The sequence below is a fragment of the Saccoglossus kowalevskii genome, chromosome 21 (genome assembly GCF_978046115.1).
Source record: "Saccoglossus kowalevskii chromosome 21, keSacKowa6.1, whole genome shotgun sequence".
Classification (NCBI taxonomy): Eukaryota; Metazoa; Hemichordata; class Enteropneusta; family Harrimaniidae; genus Saccoglossus; species Saccoglossus kowalevskii.
The window spans coordinates 2,353,996-2,366,306 of NC_140661.1; the positions used below are offsets into that span (position 1 = coordinate 2,353,996).

Below are 12,311 nucleotides of genomic sequence, written 5' to 3' on the forward strand. Positions count from 1 at the left end.
AATCTCTTGTTTAACGTTGTCATAATAACACAGGATTCATCATTCTTAACTACAACAGTGCTTGAGTTATAACAGTTATGATTATTAATGAGGTTAGAAGCCCCCACCCCATGCAGTTGGTTCCATATATTTATTTGAGATATTAATGTTATGAATATTAATGAGTTCACATGTCCATAAATGGTCATCTGTTGTTTTAATCAAATCTCTTGTTCATTGTTGTCATAATAACACAGGATTCATCTTCCTAACTGCAAAAGTGTTTGAGATACAACGATTATGCATATTAATGAGCTCACATGACCATATATGGTCATCTGTTATTTTATTCAAATCTCTTGTTTAACATCATCATAATAACACAGGTTTCATCTTCCTACCTGCAACAGTGTTTGAGATATAACAGTTATGCATATTAATGAGTTCACATGACCATATATGGTCATATGTTATTTTAATGAAATCTCAGGTTCACTGTTGTCATGATAACACAGGAATCATCTTCCTACCTGCAACAGTGCTTGAGATATAACAGTTATGCATATTAATGAGTTCACATGACCATATATGGTAATCTGTTATTTTAATGAAATTGCTTGTTCACTGTTGTCATGATAACACAGGAATCATCTTCCTAACTTCAACAGTGCTTGAGATATAGCAGCTATGCATATTAATGAGGTTAGAAGCCCCCACCCCATGGGCGCGTAGCCACATGACCTAGCCATGTGCCATTAAGGGGAAAGAATGTATCTAAAGAGTAGAATACACGTACAAAATTGTATTCCAATCGGACTAATACAAAACATGTAGTTGCATAATTTCAATTTTCACAAAATCCAAGATGGCGGCCAAACCACGTGACTTATCGAAAATATATTATTTTTTCCATATGGAGTTGAGGCCAGGCATGGTAAATATAAAAACATCTAGTAGATTCGTTGAATCACCTCTGAGAAACAAATGCCCAAACTTTTGGTCAATTTTCCTCAAAATCCAAGATGGCGGCGAAACCATGTGACTGATCTGAAATCTTTTATAGGTTTCTGAAAGAGATTGATATAGAGATGCCATGCAGCAATATTGAAAATAATCGCTCACGTGTGGCATGAGTGAAAAACTACTTCCTGTTGAGAACAAATCCAAAATGGCGGCCAAACCACGTGACCAATCATAACGAATTTCTCAAATCTAAATCTGCTCCATATGTAGAAGCTAAGTACTGAATACGAGAACATTTTACTTGGCGGTTCTGAAGAAGAAGATTTTGAAGTGTTTTTTGCCGTTTTTAGGAAAAACAAAATGGCGGGAAAAGTCACATGACCGCTAAAGTTTTTATTTCTGATATTTATTACACATGAGTTGAACTATACACCATAAAAAAATCTAGACGCCTAGACCCTCAGAAAGTGGTCAAACAGCCACTTCCGGTTTTATTTCAATCCAATATGGCTGCCAAACTAATTGGCCAATCAAAATTCTGAAAGCATGTTGCACCAGTTCACATTAGGGACTATCAGTATAGAGCATTATCAGACCATTCCGTTCAGCGGTTTTCTCAAACGGCTTGACGAAAAAAGTTACGGAAGAAAGAAAGAAGAAAGAAGATGAAGAAGAAAAAACCGAACAATAAGAATAGGGGCCACGCCCTACAGGCTTGGGCCCCTAAAGATGGTGTGAAAACTGCAATCAGTATTTTCTATTTTATGCACTTGTGAAGCTGGGGAGCTTAGCAAGAGATGTTGTGATGTCATCATGTAATGGGAAGTACAATTGTACAAATAAAACTTTCAACATGCGCATAAATTAAAATGAATTTTCTTATTAAATTGATATCACCCTTACTTCCCACTTAGGTGTTTTGTCTACATGCAGATGTAGTAATCACCACATTTGTTTGAGATAGATAAAATCAAAGCGCGACTCCACAATCCCAGGGATTGTACCAGTGCATCATGGGAAATGTAATTTGCATGGCCCACCCAGTTGTTTATCATATAGATGTTATCATTTTATCGGCAGGTGTTAATTCTGTTGTTGATTTCCTGTTTTCACAATACTTGTCAGTCGCGCGCCAAAACAAATGCGCTGTTATCACCTCCATGAAAACAAAGAAAAACTGTCAGAGAGAGTCAAGTGACCAACAGTGTTGAGGAACGGTGATCGGCCCCACTTTGTTAAAAAGTTTCTGAAGGAATAGAAGACGCCCTCCACTGGAAACATAGAAGATAGAAGTGTAAAGATACAGAGAACACGCTGACAAAATGTCATCAAAGAATACAAAGGAAAAAGTGAAAAAACTGAAGGAAAAAGAAACCAAGGAAAAGAAACTTATGGAAGCCTACATGGCTTCGAAGACAAGCACGAAGGAGGCCAAAAAGGGGGATGGTGAAGAATCGGGCTCCGAAAATGATCAAGTCTCAAGCTATTCTCTGAAGACTATCACTAAACTGATCACTGATCTAAAACAAAGCACAGAGGCAGGTTTCAGGGATATAGCAGGAATTTTAATACGAATGGGAGAGGTGGAGAAGAAGTGCAGTGAACTGGAGGTAATGGTAAAATACAATGCGAACACCGGACGGGAAAATGCCCAGGAAATTGACCACTTGAAAAAAAAATTCTAGAAACTGATAATAAACATACAAAAGAATCAAGTCTTAGAAACGAAAGAAATTCCAGAAGTTTCAGTTTGAGATTTTATGAAATCAAGGAGAAAGAACAAGAAAATGCTCGGAGCACTGTGAGGGAAATGGTGAGTGACAAATTTGGTATAGATCCCAAGACCGTGGAAAACACACATCAGATCCTTGGGGACCCCCGAAAAGTAATCATACTCGGGCCATAATTGCAAGATTTATCTACTGTCCACATTCAGGAAAATACTGAACGGAACTGAAATATACTTAAAAAAAGATCTCTGTGACAAAGACTACAGAAGAAAGAGAAGCATGATTCCAATCATGCAAAAAATATGGCGGGAAGGCAGAAGACCAAGATTTCAGAACGGGCGACTCTACATTGATGGAAAACCATGTGATAACGCCGAGTGGATAGAAGAAAAAATTGACTGATTGTGATCCGGACAATTATGACACTGGGGAAATTTGGGAGGGTGAATTATTAGATATAGAAGGTTAGTTCAAAGGGGTGGCTGTAGCGTTCGTGTGCATCGGTGATGGCAGACTTGAGTTTAGTCTTTTGGGGTTGGTAGTTTTTAGAGGGAGCCTGCCGGGCAATGGGTATGGGTTTTTTCTATTTTCTTGTTTTCTTTGTTTTTTGTTTTTTTATTTTGTTAGTTTCTCAAAAAACTTAGTCCAAATGTGCATATAAATACAACAGTTATGCAGTAGTCAGAAATTAAAATTTTGACTTTGAATGTTAGGGGAATTAGCCAATTCAGAAAGTGTAAGCAAGTTTTTAATTGGCTGGCTAAAAAGAGCAGCGATATCATAATGTTGCAAGAAACCTATAGCATAGTACAGTGTGAAAGTGAATGGCAGAGCCAATTGCGGGGAAATTTGTTGTTCAACCATGGTTCATCAACAGCAATTTTTAAAAACATTGACTATGAGATTCAGAAGGTGACCTCTGACCCAGACGGTCGGTATCAGATCCTGGATGTCACATTATATGGTAAACATTTTTTTCTTATAAATTCCTATGCCCCCACTTTGGAAAAAGTTACTTAACCAAGGCGGTATGTCAGACCTAGAAGTGTGTTTGTTAATTCCTATGCCCCCACTTTGGAAAAAGTTACTTAACCAAGGCGGTATGTCAGACCTAGAAGTGTGTTTGTTAATTCCTATGCCCCCACTTTGGAAAAAGTTACTTAACCAAGGCGGTATGTCAGACCTAGAAGTGTGTTTGTTAATTCCTATGCCCCCACTTTGGAAAAAGTTACTTAACCAAGGCGGTATGTCAGACCTAGAAGTGTGTTTGTTAATTCCTATGCCCCCACTTTGGAAAAAGTTACTTAACCAAGGCGGTATGTCAGACCTAGAAGTGTGTTTGTTAATTCCTATGCCCCCACTTTGGAAAAAGTTACTTAACCAAGGCGGTATGTCAGACCTAGAAGTGTGTTTGTTAATTCCTATGCCCCCACTTTGGAAAAAGTTACTTAACCAAGGCGGTATGTCAGACCTAGAAGTGTGTTTGTTAATTCCTATGCCCCCACTTTGGAAAAAGTTACTTAACCAAGGTGGTATGTCAGACCTAGAAGTGTGTTTGTTAATTCCTATGCCCCCACTTTGGAAAAAGTTACTTAACCAAGGCGGTATGTCAGACCTAGAAGTGTGTTTGTTAATTCCTATGCCCCCACTTTGGAAAAAGTTACTTAACCAAGGCGGTATGTCAGACCTAGAAGTGTGTTTGTTAATTCCTATGCCCCCACTTTGGAAAAAGTTACTTAACCAAGGCGGTATGTCAGACCTAGAAGTGTGTTTGTTAATTCCTATGCCCCCACTTTGGAAAAAGTTACTTAACCAAGGCGGTATGTCAGACCTAGAAGTGTGTTTGTTAATTCCTATGCCCCCACTTTGGAAAAAGTTACTTAACCAAGGCGGTATGTCAGACCTAGAAGTGTGTTTGTTAATTCCTATGCCCCCACTTTGGAAAAAGTTACTTAACCAAGGCGGTATGTCAGACCTAGAAGTGTGTTTGTTAATTCCTATGCCCCCACTTTGGAAAAAGTTACTTAACCAAGGCGGTATGTCAGACCTAGAAGTGTGTTTGTTAATTCCTATGCCCCCACTTTGGAAAAAGTTACTTAACCAAGGCGGTATGTCAGACCTAGAAGTGTGTTTGTTAATTCCTATGCCCCCACTTTGGAAAAAGTTACTTAACCAAGGCGGTATGTCAGACCTAGAAGTGTGTTTGTTAATTCCTATGCCCCCACTTTGGAAAAAGTTACTTAACCAAGGCGGTATGTCAGACCTAGAAGTGTGTTTGTTAATTCCTATGCCCCCACTTTGGAAAAAGTTACTTAACCAAGGCGGTATGTCAGACCTAGAAGTGTGTTTGTTAATTCCTATGCCCCCACTTTGGAAAAAGTTACTTAACCAAGGCGGTATGTCAGACCTAGAAGTGTGTTTGTTAATTCCTATGCCCCCACTTTGGAAAAAGTTACTTAACCAAGGTGGTATGTCAGACCTAGAAGTGTGTTTGTTAATTCCTATGCCCCCACTTTGGAAAAAGTTACTTAACCAAGGCGGTATGTCAGACCTAGAAGTGTGTTTGTTAATTCCTATGCCCCCACTTTGGAAAAAGTTACTTAACCAAGGCGGTATGTCAGACCTAGAAGTGTGTTTGTTAATTCCTATGCCCCCACTTTGGAAAAAGTTACTTAACCAAGGCGGTATGTCAGACCTAGAAGTGTGTTTGTTAATTCCTATGCCCCCACTTTGGAAAAAGTTACTTAACCAAGGCGGTATGTCAGACCTAGAAGTGTGTTTGTTAATTCCTATGCCCCCACTTTGGAAAAAGTTACTTAACCAAGGCGGTATGTCAGACCTAGAAGTGTGTTTGTTAATTCCTATGCCCCCACTTTGGAAAAAGTTACTTAACCAAGGCGGTATGTCAGACCTAGAAGTGTGTTTGTTAATTCCTATGCCCCCACTTTGGAAAAAGTTACTTAACCAAGGCGGTATGTCAGACCTAGAAGTGTGTTTGTTAATTCCTATGCCCCCACTTTGGAAAAAGTTACTTAACCAAGGCGGTATGTCAGACCTAGAAGTGTGTTTGTTAATTCCTATGCCCCCACTTTGGAAAAAGTTATTTAACCAAGGCGGTATGTCAGACCTAGAAGTGTGTTTGTTAATTCCTATGCCCCCACTTTGGAAAAAGTTACTTAACCAAGGCGGTATGTCAGACCTAGAAGTGTGTTTGTTAATTCCTATGCCCCCACTTTGGAAAAAGTTACTTAACCAAGGCGGTATGTCAGACCTAGAAGTGTGTTTGTTAATTCCTATGCCCCCACTTTGGAAAAAGTTACTTAACCAAGGCGGTATGTCAGACCTAGAAGTGTGTTTGTTAATTCCTATGCCCCCACTTTGGAAAAAGTTACTTAACCAAGGCGGTATGTCAGACCTAGAAGTGTGTTTGTTAATTCCTATGCCCCCACTTTGGAAAAAGTTACTTAACCAAGGCGGTATGTCAGACCTAGAAGTGTGTTTGTTAATTCCTATGCCCCCACTTTGGAAAAAGTTACTTAACCAAGGCGGTATGTCAGACCTAGAAGTGTGTTTGTTAATTCCTATGCCCCCACTTTGGAAAAAGTTACTTAACCAAGGCGGTATGTCAGACCTAGAAGTGTGTTTGTTAATTCCTATGCCCCCACTTTGGAAAAAGTTACTTAACCAAGGCGGTATGTCAGACCTAGAAGTGTGTTTGTTAATTCCTATGCCCCCACTTTGGAAAAAGTTACTTAACCAAGGCGGTATGTCAGACCTAGAAGTGTGTTTGTTAATTCCTATGCCCCCACTTTGGAAAAAGTTACTTAACCAAGGCGGTATGTCAGACCTAGAAGTGTGTTTGTTAATTCCTATGCCCCCACTTTGGAAAAAGTTACTTAACCAAGGCGGTATGTCAGACCTAGAAGTGTGTTTGTTAATTCCTATGCCCCCACTTTGGAAAAAGAGCACGCTATATATTTAAAAAAGTTACTTAACCAAGGTGGTATGTCAGACCTAGAAGTGTGTTTGTTAATTCCTATGCCCCCACTTTGGAAAAAGAGCACGCTATATATTTAAAAAAGTTACTTAACCAAGGTGGTATGTCAGACCTAGAAGTGTGTTTGTTAATTCCTATGCCCCCACTTTGGAAAAAGAGCACACTATATATTTAAAAAAGTTACTTAACCAAGGTGGTATGTCAGACCTAGAAGTGTGTTTGTTAATTCCTATGCCCCCACTTTGGAAAAAGTTACTTAACCAAGGTGGTATGTCAGACCTAGAAGTGTGTTTGTTAATTCCTATGCCCCCACTTTGGAAAAAGAGCACACTATATATTTAAAAAAGTTACTTAACCAAGGCGGTATGTCAGACCTAGAAGTGTGTTTGTTAATTCCTATGCCCCCACTTTGGAAAAAGAGCACGCTGTATATTTAAAAAAGTTACTTAACCAAGGCGGTATGTCAGACCTAGAAGTGTGTTTGTTAATTCCTATGCCCCCACTTTGGAAAAAGAGCACACTATATATTTAAAAAAGTTACTTAACCAAGGCGGTATGTCAGACCTAGAAGTGTGTTTGTTATGGGGTGGTGACCATAATTTGGTACTTTATATCAATAAGGATAGGAAAGGAGAAAACCCTCAGCCATGGCGCTAATAAAACAATCTACTAGTTGAATTCATGGAGGCTTTGGACTTAACTGATGTGTGGAGGGCACTCCATCCAAACAAAATTGCTTTCACTTGGAAACGCTTTCACCCACAAATAGTGCAGAGCCATTTGGAATATTTTATTATTAATAATGCCCTTATGGGTTGCATTTAGAAGTCTTCTATTGTTCCCTGTGTCTTGTCCAACCACTCTGCAGTTAGTTTAAATATTCAATATGAAGAAACAACCAAAGTGCCTTCCTACTGGAAGTTGAACGCTAGTTTGTTGAGGGACTCTGACTATATCAAGTTAATTGAGGTCTTTATGGGATTGGCTGAAATACTGTATTAAAAAAACTACCATACAGTACAGTAAAAAAAAATTAAAGCTAGGAAACAAAAAATTCAAAATCTGGAAAAAAAGCTGGCAAATATTGAATCACAAATTGGGGAAAATCCAACTGAAAATGGAGTGCAGCAGCATGACAAAATCAAGCAGGAACTGCGGGAGGAGTATGATAAAGTTACGGATGGTGCAATAATAAGATCCAGGGCAAATTGGGTGGAAATGGGGGGGGGGGGAAATACTAAATATTTTTTGCAATTGGAAAAAATTAACAATAAAAGATCACAAATAACTAAGTTAATAAAAACAGATGGTTCAGCAATCACATCACAGAAGGATATTAAATCATTTTATACTAAGCTATACTCAGGGCTGGACACTTACATGGACAACTTTACTGCTTGTCAGGCATCATTTCTCAGAACCCCTAACATCAAAAAACTTTTAAAGGACCAAGCAGCAGTTTGTGAGGGTTGTATTACTTACGAGGAAGTCCATGAAGCAATCAAGATATTTCCTGTAAATAAAACGCCAGAAAATGATGGAATGCAGATTGACTTCTACAAGTGTTTTTGGGGTCATATTGGAAACTTTGTGGTTAATTCATTGAATACTGCTTTTGAGAAGGGCCAGCTATCCCCAACACAACAACAAGGGGTAATCACTTTATTGGAAAAGAAAAGAAAGGAAAGGAAAAGACAGGAGATTTTTGAAAAATTGGCGACCAATCTCATTGCTGAATGCAGACTACAAGATTGGTACAAAATGCCTGGCCAAGCGATAGGAAAAAATTCTTCCTTCACTCATACATGAAAAACAGTCGGCCTTTGTGAAAAACCGATTCATTGGGGATGGGGTGAGATTGGTTGAAAACATTCTAGATTATTCAGATAAACAAAAAATACCGGGCATTTTATTGAATATTGATATAGAAAAAGCATTTAACATAGTTGAATGGGATTTTTTATACAAAGTGCTGACAGCCTTCAATTTTGGAACTGACTTCATTCAGAAAGTCAAAGTACTGTAACAAAAATATTTCTAGTCGTGTCATGCACAAGGGTACAAGCACTGGCTATTTCCCACTTCACAGAGTTGTGAGGCAAGGGGATCCCATATCACCCATGCTTTTTATTTTGGCCTTAGAAATTTGTACGAGTTCAATGCGTGATGATCCGAATATTAAAGGGTTGGAAGTGGACGGGGGGGGGGGGTTAAGGGAGCTGCGTATGCAGATGACCTTACTTGCTTTTTAAGGGATGTACCATCTTGTCATCGGCTTTTTGAGAAACTTAAACACTTTCAAATAATCTCAGGTTTAGCAGTAAATAAATTGAAAAGTGAAGCAATGTGGTTGGGAAATGAAAACATAGAAAAGATAAACCCCTACGTCTTAGTTGGCCTAACACTCCCATTAAAATTTTGGGAATCTGCATCCCGTACGATAAAAAAAATTACATCCAGGATGAATTGGGCTTCCCCATTTGAAGTTATCAATTAAATTTAAGCCAGTCAGGTCAAGTGTAAATTTAAGCCAGTCAGGTCAAGTGCAAATTTAAGCCAGTCAGGTCAAGTGCAAATTTAAGCCAGTCAGGTCAAGTGCAAATTTAAGCCAGTCAGTTCAAGTGCAAATTTAAGCCAGTCAGGTCAAGTGCAAATTTAAGCCAGTCAGTTCAAGTGCAAATTTAAGCCAGTCAGTTCAAGTGCAAATTTAAGCCAGTCAGTTCAAGTGCAAATTTAAGCCAGTCAGGTCAAGTGCAAATTATTAAAGCCTTGGGTAGTTCCAGAGTGTTATATAAGTTAAATATGACTGAGCCTACTATTGAAGTTTTGAAGAAAATTAACAAACTCATTTTTGTTTTTTTGTGGGGAGGTCCTGATAGGATTGCCAGGAGGACAGCAATTGGTGGTATTGAAAAAGGAGGTTTAAATGTCCCAGATGTATTTTTAATTCATAAAGCTCAACGTATAAACTGGATGTGCCGCTATTTTGATGAAACCACACCTTGTTCATGGAAATGGTTTTTGAAAAATAATTTGGTGAAAGTGGGAAATATTGAACTACTTTTGAAAAAAAATTTTGACATTAATATGTTGCTGTTAGAACTTAACAGCTTCCACCACAGTATGCTGAAAACCAGGCAGTCAGTGAGGGACTACTCCCCTGAAGTGCATCTCCTGAATCAAATAATATGGAATAACAAAAACCTTTTGATGGCTGATAAAAGTTTTTATTACAAAGAATTTGATGATGTGGGGATTCACTATGTGGGGCAACTTTTTAGTAATAGGGGTTTTATATTGGATTGGAAATAAATGATGAACAAAGTTGTCCTAAAGCACATGTTTTTGAAATGGTACAGAATTATATCATCAGTACCTTCAGGGTTAAAGAGAGGTGCGGAAATGAAATATTTTGATATTGTGGGACAGGAACAGATGATTGGGGTGAAGTTTGTTGATTTACATATTCACTTAAATCAATGTACAGCAAAGCAAGTTGTTAAGGGTATTGTTTCACATAGCTTTATTCCCCCCACACTCGGAGAAGGTCATTTTGGAATTGCTGGGAAACTATCTACAAATTACCATTCAAAATAACAATAGATACTAAATTGAGGAAATTTCAATGGAAAATGATCCACCACTTAATAATGATACCGGTAAATGTAAAACTAAATAAAATTTTGCCCCAGATTTGCCAACAATCTAAAATGTGTACATTTTGTAAAGGGGAAGTGGAAACAATTATGCACCTTATGTATGATAAGGTGTTCTCTTGTTCAGTTGTTTTGGAAGGCATTTTCTGAGCGATGAGGAAAACATATTGGGTTGAGAAATACTTTATCTGATGAAACAATTCTGTTGGAAGATCCACATGAGTCATTGTTGCTTATTTTTTTATTATTTGTAACTAAGCGTGTTATTTATATCTGCAAATGTTAAATGCACATATTAAGAAATGGGGTAAATTTCTGACTGTATTGACTATGTAAAGGTATTTCATATGAGATTTATGTGAAACTGAAATGTATTTTTTAAGAGACTTGACTCAATAAAAAATATCTTAAATATATATAAAAAAAAAAAAAACTGTCAAGTGTAATTTGATTCGATTTGCAATAATAAAAAACTGATTCAACAGAGATTTGGATAATTGGGTATCATTTTTGCATTACATTCGGAACATTTACCTTTCATATTGGGACTCAAAAATTACTACCGGTAAGTACTACTAATTTCTGCAATAATATATCAGTAACATAATGACCACAATGAATACATTTATTTTGTTTGTGTTAATTTACTTTTCAATAAAGTGTATCTATCATGTCAGTACAATTTTTTTGTGTTGTTAACAAAGTGTATGTGGAGAAAAAAAACGTTGTTTGGTGACCATTTTGAATTTATTATAAAGTCATTAGCGACATCTTGAATTAGCGAATCAGTTATCTCACTGAATTCACGAAAGAGACATGTTTTACAGTCGTTGGAACATAAACATATCAGAAGTATGGATCCAGAAGATGATGCTTGATTATAATGATTTTTTTAACATTAAAGTGATTGAAATCTTGTATCTGATGGTCAAACGAGTACTTGTCCATATTGAGAAATAATGCTCTGAAATGGCCAACACTCAGCCATTTTGAATAAATCTATAACACGATGTAAAACAAATATACCAAGTTTGAACAAAATCGACCCATAAAAGCGAAGATTCAGTTCTGATGTTTTTTTAGCACAAAAATGGCTGCCATTTGGCCATTTTGAATCAGATAGTCAAACCAATATATCTATATCATAATGTATAATGAATATATAAAATTTGAACATAATCAGTCAAAGCATGGCAGAGATATGGCACTAGAACTGCATTCATTAAAACAAAATGGGTGCCAGTGAAAAAAAAATGATGTGCATCAAGATCTCATAATGTCCAACGTATGTACCAAGTTTGAACAAAATCCATCCATAAAGGCTTGATTTTGATGATTTTTAGCACAAAAATAGCCACCATTCAGCCATCTTGAATCAGATCGTGAATCAAATTGATGTGCATATGTATAATATTATGTATGACGTATGTGTGGAGTATGATTGTGATTGGTCCAGGCAGACAGGGTAAATGCCAATAAACTCTTAAGCACGCTTCACTTCAGACATAAACAAAGCATCTTATGTTCCAACCTAGCATCAAGGGTGCTCAGCTCCAAAAAATATGTTTTTTAGGCAGCAACAATTTTAGTTTAACATGTGCCAGTTAATTAACACCTCTATGAAAAATTTACAATATAAAAATTATTAGGATGTGTGGGAAATACAGTCAAAGTCAAGATCTTTATCATTTTGAAAGGTAAACATTAAACAAGCAGCCTATCAGCTAAGATAGCTCCACTGTTAGCAATGCACATTTCAATTAAAGAACTGAAAATATCAGTAGAAAATGAACAATATGTATAGTATCAAAGCAATTGGACTTGCTGTTTTTAACAAGAAGTCGAAAATATCACTTTTTACCAAAAATTACAAAAAAATTCACCAAAATTAGAGAATTAGAGATATCATCACAAAATGAACAAATCTGAGAGAGGTCCACATGCAGTACCTATATATGTAATATCAAAATAATCAAACTTACGGTT

At 37.2% G+C, this 12,311-nt stretch overlaps 1 protein-coding gene across 1 annotated transcript in view; it reads right to left on the reverse strand.

The window, feature by feature from the left end:
- LOC100374023 (D-ribitol-5-phosphate cytidylyltransferase-like) overlaps positions 1 to 12,311 on the reverse strand; it is a 57,276-nt gene that overhangs the window by 6,409 nt on the left and 38,556 nt on the right. The gene's annotated exons all lie outside the window — the stretch shown is intronic.